Genomic DNA, 9,977 nt, shown 5'->3' on the forward strand with positions numbered 1-9,977 from the left:
GGCGAGGGGGGCGCAGGGACGGGGCGGGCAAGAAACGGGGGCCCCACCAGGGCGGGGGCGGACGGGGGGGAACGGGGGCAGAGGGCGAGGGGGGGGGGCCCGGGGGGGGGACTGGGGGCCAGGGAGGTCCGGAGGCAGGGCGGGACGGAAGAGAGAGACGGGGGGGGGAAGACCGGGGATAGGAGTCGAGGGGGGACCGTGGGAAGGGAGATACCAGGGGCCCAGGACCCGCGGGGCAGGGGGACCAAAAGCCGGGCCATCGAGCACGGAGTGAGTTGGAACGAACGAAAAAAACGCCGACGTGAGGGCGAGGACCGAGGACGGGGCTAGAGATGCGTAGACGGGGACCAAAGAAAGCGGAAAGTCTGGCGAAACGGGGGCAGGGCGTGTGTGCTAAGTAAAGAGGGGGACGGGACGTGCCCGAAGGGCCGGGGGCCGTGTTGCGACCGCCAGGGACCGAAGCCGCACCAAGGGGACATCGGTGGGCGGTCCAGACTAAGCGCCGGGGTGCGAGCGTACCGCACACCTAGGGGGGTCGCCACATGGTGGCCCGAGCAGATAAGCCAGGAGACGAGAAGGAGTAGGGAAGTACACGAAAGCGAGACCATAGCATGCGTGGGAACAAGGGGAAACGGGCGCCGGGGGGGGCAGCCGCCGCACCGGGGGGGGACAACGGCGGGCGGGGTCCAGGAAGGGTGTACGAGGAGCGGGCGAAGGCTGGACCCGGCGGGGGACCGGTACGGTAAGAGCGCTGGGCACGTGCCATGACGGCGGCCGTTAGGTGGACATGTAAGAGGAGATAGACCCGCGAGAAGGTAACCGCGGCCGAGAGACGGTGGCGGGAGCCGCAAAAACACGGACCGCCCTGTCTTCCTCTCGCCCTGTGGGGCAGCTCTCAACCAGGCTAACCCCGATGCTCGCTCCCTTGTGCACCCGTGTTGCCTTTCCCCTCCCTCCTGCGGCGCTTTCCCTGACGTCCTTTTCCCCCTGTACCCCTTCCCCTCTGTGCGCCGTGTCACCCAGATCCCACTCCCTACCCCTCACCTTTATTTTGTCAGTCGCATGCCCCCGTCACTTGTCGCCTCCCCCGCTTCGTGACAGACCCCCCAACCCCCAACCCACCCGATATGCGCTCTAGCCCGCGGCCCACGCCGCCGCGCCCCGCCCTTCTATCCGGTTCCCAGTGAGGTAGTGCTAGTCATCTGAGCCCGCGCTGATCCATTCGTTACTGTTCGCGAGCCTGGACGTGGCGTCCTTGATATGCCACTTCCACCGTCCTCACTTACTGACACCGAAGCCCGACTATTAGCCAGTTAGGAGCCGATAGCCCTCTTGATTCACAGTCATTCCCATGACAGATCACCCCTTCTCCCCGGTATTGACCGTGTCGACCCCCAGGGCCTTAGGTTGTTCAGTCACGACACCACCGCACCACACTGGGCCACTCCTCATGCCGGCCACCCGGTGCCCGCTGCCTCGCCTCCCGTCACCCCGAGCATGTGGCGTATTACGATCGCCCACAACCCCCGTTGGCGAGCCACTGTTCACCAGCAGACACCTATGCCACCAGTCACTCGGCGGTGGCAGGACACATCATTCATTCTCTCCCCCCCGCTACCGCCTTGTTCCGGTGCTGCGGTGCATGAGCGACGCCCCCGTTCCGACACGCTGGGTCCCACTGGTGAGCTGTGTCACACAGTGTCTGTGAGCTCCCGGCTGTGGCTGCCTTGACCACCAGAGATCGAAGGCGCTCCTTGTGTGGAGCGAGATGTGGGGAGCGTTGCGATAAGGAGAGGCCTGTGCTCGCTCTCAGCCTCACTTATGTGTCCGCCCCCCTATGCGACCATAGTACCACTGGGCGGCGTTTCTCGCTCCCCCGATCCACCCTCGAGGCCGAGTCCACGCCCTCCCCTCAGGTTTAGGTTGTCCACCAGCTGCATTCAGTTCTCGTATCGGGTGCCTTCCGTGACTGACCTTTACGGTTCCATGTAAGTAGTCCCCCCCACCCCAGTTAAACACTCGAGCATACTCGGGCTACACAGCACACCGCTATATTTGTATCCCCCTGATACCGTTTTGTTTAGATACCATCCCCTGTATGTACACACCATATCCCTACTCCCCTTCCCACCCCTCCCTCCTACCGGACCTCGTGCTGCCCCAGCTCTCCCTTTCGCACATCCATCTTGCCGACACCGCCCGCGACCCGAGACCCCCAGGCACAGCTGTGCGTCTGTGTGTGTGTCAGCGTCACAGAATCCACCCTAGGCTGGACGCCTGGACGGCTCGGTGGAGAGCCGACGGTTCGGGTTTCCCCACCACGTAACTTTCGCTTTCCCAGCCGCCACGGCCGAGCGTCAAATCCGAAAGTACTGGATCGATGGATGTCGAGATATCACCGTCAAACATTTACTTTAGTGTATAATGTAAGGTGTCGATCCCCCATGCTAAGAGAGCCGGACCCGAGCGTCCTCACAGCGAGTAAGACTATTCCTGTTTGAACCCTCTGGACAGAATCAAACACAAGAAGTTGGAAGTGCTCTCTAACCATAATCAGTACGGAAGAATGTTTATGATATCAGTGTGAGTCTTTTATATGTTCAGAGCATATTGCACAAGACGCAAGCAACCCACGTCATCCCTCGAGTTTCAACATGTAATACAATAACAGACAATACGACAGTGGCAGTAACAACAGTGAGGAACAACAGACAACATATATTATGTTACCTTACTCAGCTAGTCTAATAGAGTGATATAGCTGTAAAATAACTCACTCTCACGAAGCGTGAACGCTAGAGCTGTTTTGTCCGAAACCCAATGACCCCATGACACTTTACAAAACCCTTTCAAAAAGCAGGTCAGTAACACAATCATTTATTATTTAAATGCTTTAATGCTAAACTTATTTAAACACATTTTTTCAAAGTCTCCTTTTATTAACCCATTCAGTGCCATTGTAGCATTTTTAACTGGCATCTACCTGCTAGTTTAATCTTCTCTTTAATGATATAGTTAAGAGAACTTAACCTAACTGTTTTAACCACAAAAATGAAGTCTAAATGTAATGTATCAAATTACATAAATACAGCTTCAAATTCTGATTTTTTTCAAAGAAAATGTAATTTGGTACTTAATGGGTTAATAAAGCATAGTTGCTGGTATCTATGAAACTGTTTAGAATGTTATTATTGTCTTTAACAACAGCCCAGAGCAGTTCATTGATATACTACAACACTTTCAAAATTATTTTCTTTTTTTAATGTCATAAACGGTATCTTGAAATAATGTATTTTTGGTGAAAGGATTCTATATTTACTACACCCAATATTTCACCCTGAGAAATACCAAAAGAAACTTACATTTCTGCATGAAGTCTGCTCACTGATGATATTTCTGAAAATCGAAAATTTGTCACTGAATTTATGAAGTTTCTTTTGTGTTAATAAAATAGAACCCTTTTCTGTATCAAAGTGAAGAATATCTAACATCTATTAGTGTGTGGACTACATAGAAAAATTACATAATATTGACCTTATTATTAAATATAATAATAATAATAATAATAAATAATAACTAATTAATAAATAATAATAATATAATAATAATTTTTCCGCATACCGAGCTGTTGACTACAAACTAACCTAAGCGTAACTGTGACACTTAAATAATTTTACTTACAACTTCTTTACGTATAAATCTAATGTCTAACTACAATCTATATAATATGCTACTTAATGTGAAGAATTGTAAATGTCAAAAACATGTCAATATTAAATATTTAAGCTAAATCATATGGTACTGTGTGTGGAAAACTTAAATTCTGTGAAAGTCTTAACAGTTGGCATTTGAATTAGAGAAGATAGATATTTATTATGGGACATATGTGATAAACAGGACTGCAGCTTTTACTGTTTTATTGAGTCACCTCTCTGTGACTCCTGACTGTGTAAATCTGCCCATAGGCTAGGGAGTTCAACAGAAAGTATTTTTCTACAGGGTGTGCCCCCTGTTTCATCATTAGAAGTGATGATATTTAATGATATTGTATGTGTTTATCCTAAACTCTAATCACATCATTGTCTCCTTCTTTCAGGTAAATCACAGCAACCAGAATGCAGCTGCGACAATTGAAAGTGCTTTTCGTTATGATAGGTAGGTTTAAATTGTTTCCAATTCTTTCTCTGTTGTATAAAACCAGCCCTGAATTTATATTGTTTTCATATATATTGGCAGCTCAGCTTTACTGTGGTTCCTCTGTTAGCACAAGTACATGTACAAGCAGTTTATCACACGCAAGAGAAATTGCACAGGAACTACATTTGTGGTCCTTTGTGAGGTGGGGCAACTTCTGAGAATTAAAAAAACAATAGTTTCCTGTATATGTATGGTTGTATGGTTAATTAAAATGCTTAGAACCCTGAAATCTTTTCGAGTTTTTGGTGGGGGAGATTACAGGAACAAACTAAACTGAGGTGTTGAGTGTGCACCGAAATTCTTTTTAAGTTGAATTAACCTTGGCACCATAGACATTTTTTTCTAGTCTGATTTGTGTCGTGATTGTAGTTGAGTGCGTTTCACTCGTTCGTTTGAAGGTTAATCCTAAGGTCCCAAGATTTTCAAAATGATTAGGTGGTTTGGTACACCAAGCTGTCCAAGTCTTACCCATGATTGTATACATAGCTGCAATGGTACAGGTGAACCTGTTCCCTCAATTGACTGCCTACCACAGGATACGATGAGGTTGTATAACGCACTGGAGAGATGGCACTTACAGAACTGGTCACCAGAGCACCAAGGGACATTGTGGCCCTGGAGAGAGTCCAACAAAGAGCAACCCGACTAACCCCAGGGATAAAGAACTGCTTTTATTTAGCCTGCATACAAAGACTTCATCAATCAGTACAGGTGGGGTAGAGTCGTTCAAGAGATAGTTACTCTCAATCAAAGTGTTCCTAGGTTGTAGTTGTATTGTTTACGAGAACTATGCCCCAGTTCATTTGTACTTTGTCAGTGAACTATTTTGCATACTGTTGCACCTAGTTACTACTTATTCTAGTGTTAGTTTATTTTCTATGAACAGCGATTTTTCTCGCATTTACTCCTTCTATTTTTTTTGATGTTTATGTAATGCTACGTGAGGGATTAGTTCTCTATATTAGTCGTAATTACAGTTCTTTTCTTCACGAATGATAGGTCAGATGAATCCTTTTTTTCTTCTTGTTACGACGCAAGAAGTGCTTACTTCTCAACTATTCATAGATTAGTAAACCCATCTCCTTCCCCTGAATGTTGCATTGTGGCCTCACCTATCAAGAAGAATTCCGTAATTATTTTGAATGAAAAATTCTTAGTATTAAGAATCAAATTCCACAAAATGATTTTGAGATCTGTGTGCCACCAAAAACAATCTAAACAGAATTACATTACTTTTCTCTGATTAACTTACAAGACTTAAATAAAACAGTTATGCACATTAAATCCTCTCCGTGTCTTTTGGATCCTACACCAACCAATCTCTTGAAGGAGGTGTTAAGTAAGCTGTCCAATGATGTCATTGATATAGTTAGTAGCTCTTTGTCATGAGGAAGGTTTCCTTCTTCTTTAAAAAACATCTTAATGAAACCTTTACTTAAGAAATCGAATATGGATAGTTCAGTTCAGTAATTTTAGACCTATTTCAAACCTCCCTTTTTTAGCAAAGGTACTTGAAAAAGTAGTTTTTAAACAAATTAATAGTTTCCTTGGAAATAATAACATCTTCGAGAAATTTCAACCAGGATTTCGCACTAACCATAGCACTGAGACTGCACTTGTCAAAGTGGTAAATGACCTACGTATAAGTACAGACTCTATATGTTTATCATTACTGATCCTTTTAGATCTGAGTGCTGCTTTTGATACTGTGGATCACAAGATTTTAATTAATCGTCGTAGAGGATGGGTGGGCCTTTCTGGTCGTGTCCTACGCTGGTTCATCCTATTTAATGTGAATAGATAGGACAGTATTTGGCCTTAGGAGCATTCTCCATCCGGGAACTAGCACTAGTACACGTGGTGTTTCGCGGGGCTCCATTCTTGGTCCCATGTTATTCTCTTTATACATGATTCCACTTGGGGAGAATATTCAGAAGCAGGGGGTGGATTTTCACAGCTATGAAGATGATACAGATTTATATATGTGTTAAACCAGGTGACACAACAGCTATCAACGCTCTTTTCAAATGCCTAGCCAATAGTAGAAGCTGGATATCTCAGAATTTCTTACAGTTAAATTTGAAGTCTACTTTTAGGATCTAATTAAACAGCTGGAGTTGACAAGATTAGATTGGTATGACTAAAAAATCAAATGTAAAATCTGACGTGCAAATAAATCTAGGGGGTTCTTTCTGATTCTGCCACTTTCCTTTGCCCCACCTAAAAGTCATTTACTCAGAGTGGCTCCCCAGCATTTGCCCACAACCACAACCACTATTCCCTCCTCATTTTGAGACCTGACACCAATCCCCACCATTGCCCCACACGAACTACTCTTGCACTTACACCTTTTGTGCATCACTTCGGATGGCTGCATATTGCCTAACACCTTACACATGTTGTTTGTCTATATTTTTACTAGGAGACTCTTACGAACATTCCACCATGTACCGCATTTTTCATTTTCAGGAGGTAATCAGAGTCATCAGGACTCATGTATACACCGGCCACTAACAGCTAACGAGGCAATCGCTGGTCCACCAATTCAACACTGTTTGACCCCTGTCCACAAGTATGACATATCGCTAGAAATGCTTACTTAGTCACAACATAATAAAATACCCAGGTCACGGTCTACGCCCGTAGGTTGCAGCTTTTTGGGGCCTACAATATCATTGCAAGTCGGCTCACACCGCAGTTTGTCATTTTCACCACAGAATGATTTTAAAATTCTAATTACTAGTTTTAACGCACTTGAACGGACTAGTCTCACAATATCTAACTGTATGCAATTCCATATCCAGCACTGAACACAACTCTGAGATCGCAAAAGTGCGCCTGTTATAGTAGTCCGAGGGTGAATGGTAAACAGGAATGGGAGAGGCTGCTATAAAGTTTAATGCACACCCCACTCTGGAAATCTTTACAACCTTTTATCAGTAAGCATTCACCGGCAATTGCAATGACTTTAACATCTCAATTGAAAATACATTTTACTATAGCTTTGCATACACATTTTTCATGTTTATTCTGAATTTCTGTTACTTCTTTTTTAATAACAGTACTTTCTTCACTGTTTAATATTGTATTTTGTATTTTTTTTTTTCTTGTATGAAAAGCACTTTGAATGTATATGTACATGAATGCGCATATATAAATAAAGGTTTATTATATTTTATTTAGTATTTTTTTTTTTATTATTATTATTATTATTATTAAAACAAAGAAGAATTGAGGGGGGCATGATTGTAGCCTTTACAATCTTGAAAAGATCAGAGAAAATACTTCAAGCACAGTACAGAAACTAGGACAAGCTTACATGGGCTGAACGGCATCCTCTCGTTTGTAAATGTTTTTATGTTCTTATAATATCAACAAGCTATACTTCAGCACTGGCAGCCTTTTGAAAATATATAAGCATACATTTAATGGTAGTGCTGACAAATGAACCAACAGCAGCAACAATTGTAGAACATTGGAAACATTTTATAATTTTTTAATACCTTTTTTTAAAGGATAATATATACTTTACTTAAATACTGAAGTAGTTCCTCAGATTGCTGTTGCTACACTTATATAGCTTTTATAAATGGACAAAAGTGGTTGCCTTCACTTTTTTATTATCGATTTATTTACACAGCATACAGTTGGTCTGCAGTTTACGGACAAATTGTGGCCCAAAATACAACAGCAACTACAGTCCCAACTACAGCACCAACCATGGCCCCAACTACAGCACCAACAGTGGCCCCAACTACAGCACCAACCACGGACCCTTCAATAGAAAAACCACTACTGGCCACTACTGCAGCACGCAAAAACGTAGGCCCACGCTACAGCATCAACTTGTGGCCCAACTACAGCAGCACTGTGGCCCCAACTACACGCACCAACCGCAGCCACTACAACAGCAGCAACTGCGGCCCATGCTACAGCAGCAACTGTTGCCCCAACTACAGCGTCAACTGTGGCCCCAACTACAGCACCAAACACGGCCCCAACTACAGCAGGAAACGTGACCCCAACTGCAGCACCAACCATGGCCCCAACTGCAGCACCAACCACAGCCCCTACTGCAGCAGCAACCGTGGCCCCAACTACAGCATCAACCGTGGCCCCAACTACAGCACCAACCACAGCCCCAACTACAGCACCAACCACAGCACCAACCGCGGCCCCAACTACAGCACCAACTGTGGCCCCAAATACAGCACCAACCACAGCCCCTACTGCAGCAGCAACCACAGTCCCAACTACAGAACCAAGTGTGGCACCTACTACAGCACCAACCACGGCCCCAAATACAGCACCAGCCACGGCTAAACAACTACAGGAATCAAACCATGGCCCCAACACAGCACCAGAACACGGCCCCAACTCACAGCATCAACCGTGTCCCCAAAATAACGTGCACACACCACGGCCACAACTACAAGCAAAACGGTGGCCCAACTAAAGGCACCAACATGCAGCCCCAAAAGACAGCAGCAAACTGTGGCCAAAATACAGGCATCAACTGTGGCCCCAAAACTCCAGAACCAAACCACGGCACCAACTACAGCTCAATGTGGCCCCAACTACAGGATAACGGTGGCTCCAACTACGAGCACCAAACTGTAGCCCAAACTACAGAACAAACAAAGTCCCAAAACTGCGCACCAAAACTGTGCCCCAAACTATACAGCACCAACCACGGCCCACTGCGCTCAAATGTGGCCCCAACTACAGTACCAACCATGTCCCCAACTACAGCACCAACCACAGCCCCAACTACAGAAAGCAACCGTGGCCCAAATACAACATCAACCGAGCCGGTTTGATGTCGTGGCGGGTGACGGGTTGACGTCGTCCGTTGTAAGGGGTTGATGTCGTTTCGTGGTTGACACGGGTTGCTGTCGTAAGTTGTAACCGGGTGTAGTCGTGGTATGGTGCCTGGTTTGATGTCCGTAGTTTGGCACCGGGGTTTACTACAACAGCACCCGCAACTACAGCCACTACAACAGCAGCAACTGCGGCCCATGCTACAGCAGCAACTGTGGCCCCAACTACGGCATCAACTGTGGCCCCAACTACAGCAGCAACCGTGGCCCCCACTACAGCAGCAACCGTGGCCCCAACTGCAGCACCAACCACAGCCCCTACTGCAACAGCAACCATGGCCCCAACTACAGCACCAACCATGTCCCCAACTACAGCACCAACCACAGCCCCTACTACAGCATCAACTGTGGCCCCAACTACAGCAGCAACTGTGGCCCCAACTACGGCACCAACCACGGCACAAACTACAGCACCAACTGTGGCCCCAACTACAGTAGCAACCGTGGCCCAAACTACAGAACCAACCACAGTCCCAACTACAGCACCAACTGTGGCCCCAACTACAGCACCAACCACAGCCCCTACTGCAACAGCAACCATGGCCCCAACTACAGCACCAACCATGGCCCCAACTACAGCACCAACCACAGCACTATGGCAGCAAGCAACCGTTTGGTGGGTACCCCAACTACAAACAATCAACCCATGGACCCCAATACAGTACCAACAAATGTCCCCAACTACAGCACCAACCACAGCCCCTACTACAGCATCAACTGTGGCCCCAACTACAGCATCAACCGTGGTCACAACTACAGCAACAACCACAGCCTCTACTGCAGCAGCAACCGTGGCCCCAACTACAGCATCAACCGTGGCCCCAACTACAGCACCAGCCACGGCCCCAACTACAGCACCAACCACAGCCCCAACTACAGCACCAACCGTGGCCCCAACTA

The 9,977-nt window shown here is 46.7% G+C and overlaps 1 long non-coding RNA gene across 1 annotated transcript; it reads left to right on the plus strand.

Annotated features, from left to right (window-relative positions):
• The first annotated feature begins 2,837 nt into the window (after window positions 1-2,837).
• LOC121297925 lies at window positions 2,838-7,876 on the plus strand. The gene is made up of 3 exons (XR_005947239.1): window positions 2,838-2,860; window positions 4,097-4,155; window positions 7,838-7,876. It is a non-coding gene; the product is annotated as an uncharacterized LOC121297925 (long non-coding RNA).
• The last annotated feature ends 2,101 nt before the right edge of the window (window positions 7,877-9,977 follow it).

Source organism: Polyodon spathula, chromosome 23 (assembly GCF_017654505.1).
Source record: "Polyodon spathula isolate WHYD16114869_AA chromosome 23, ASM1765450v1, whole genome shotgun sequence".
NCBI classification, from domain to species: domain Eukaryota; kingdom Metazoa; phylum Chordata; class Actinopteri; order Acipenseriformes; family Polyodontidae; genus Polyodon; species Polyodon spathula.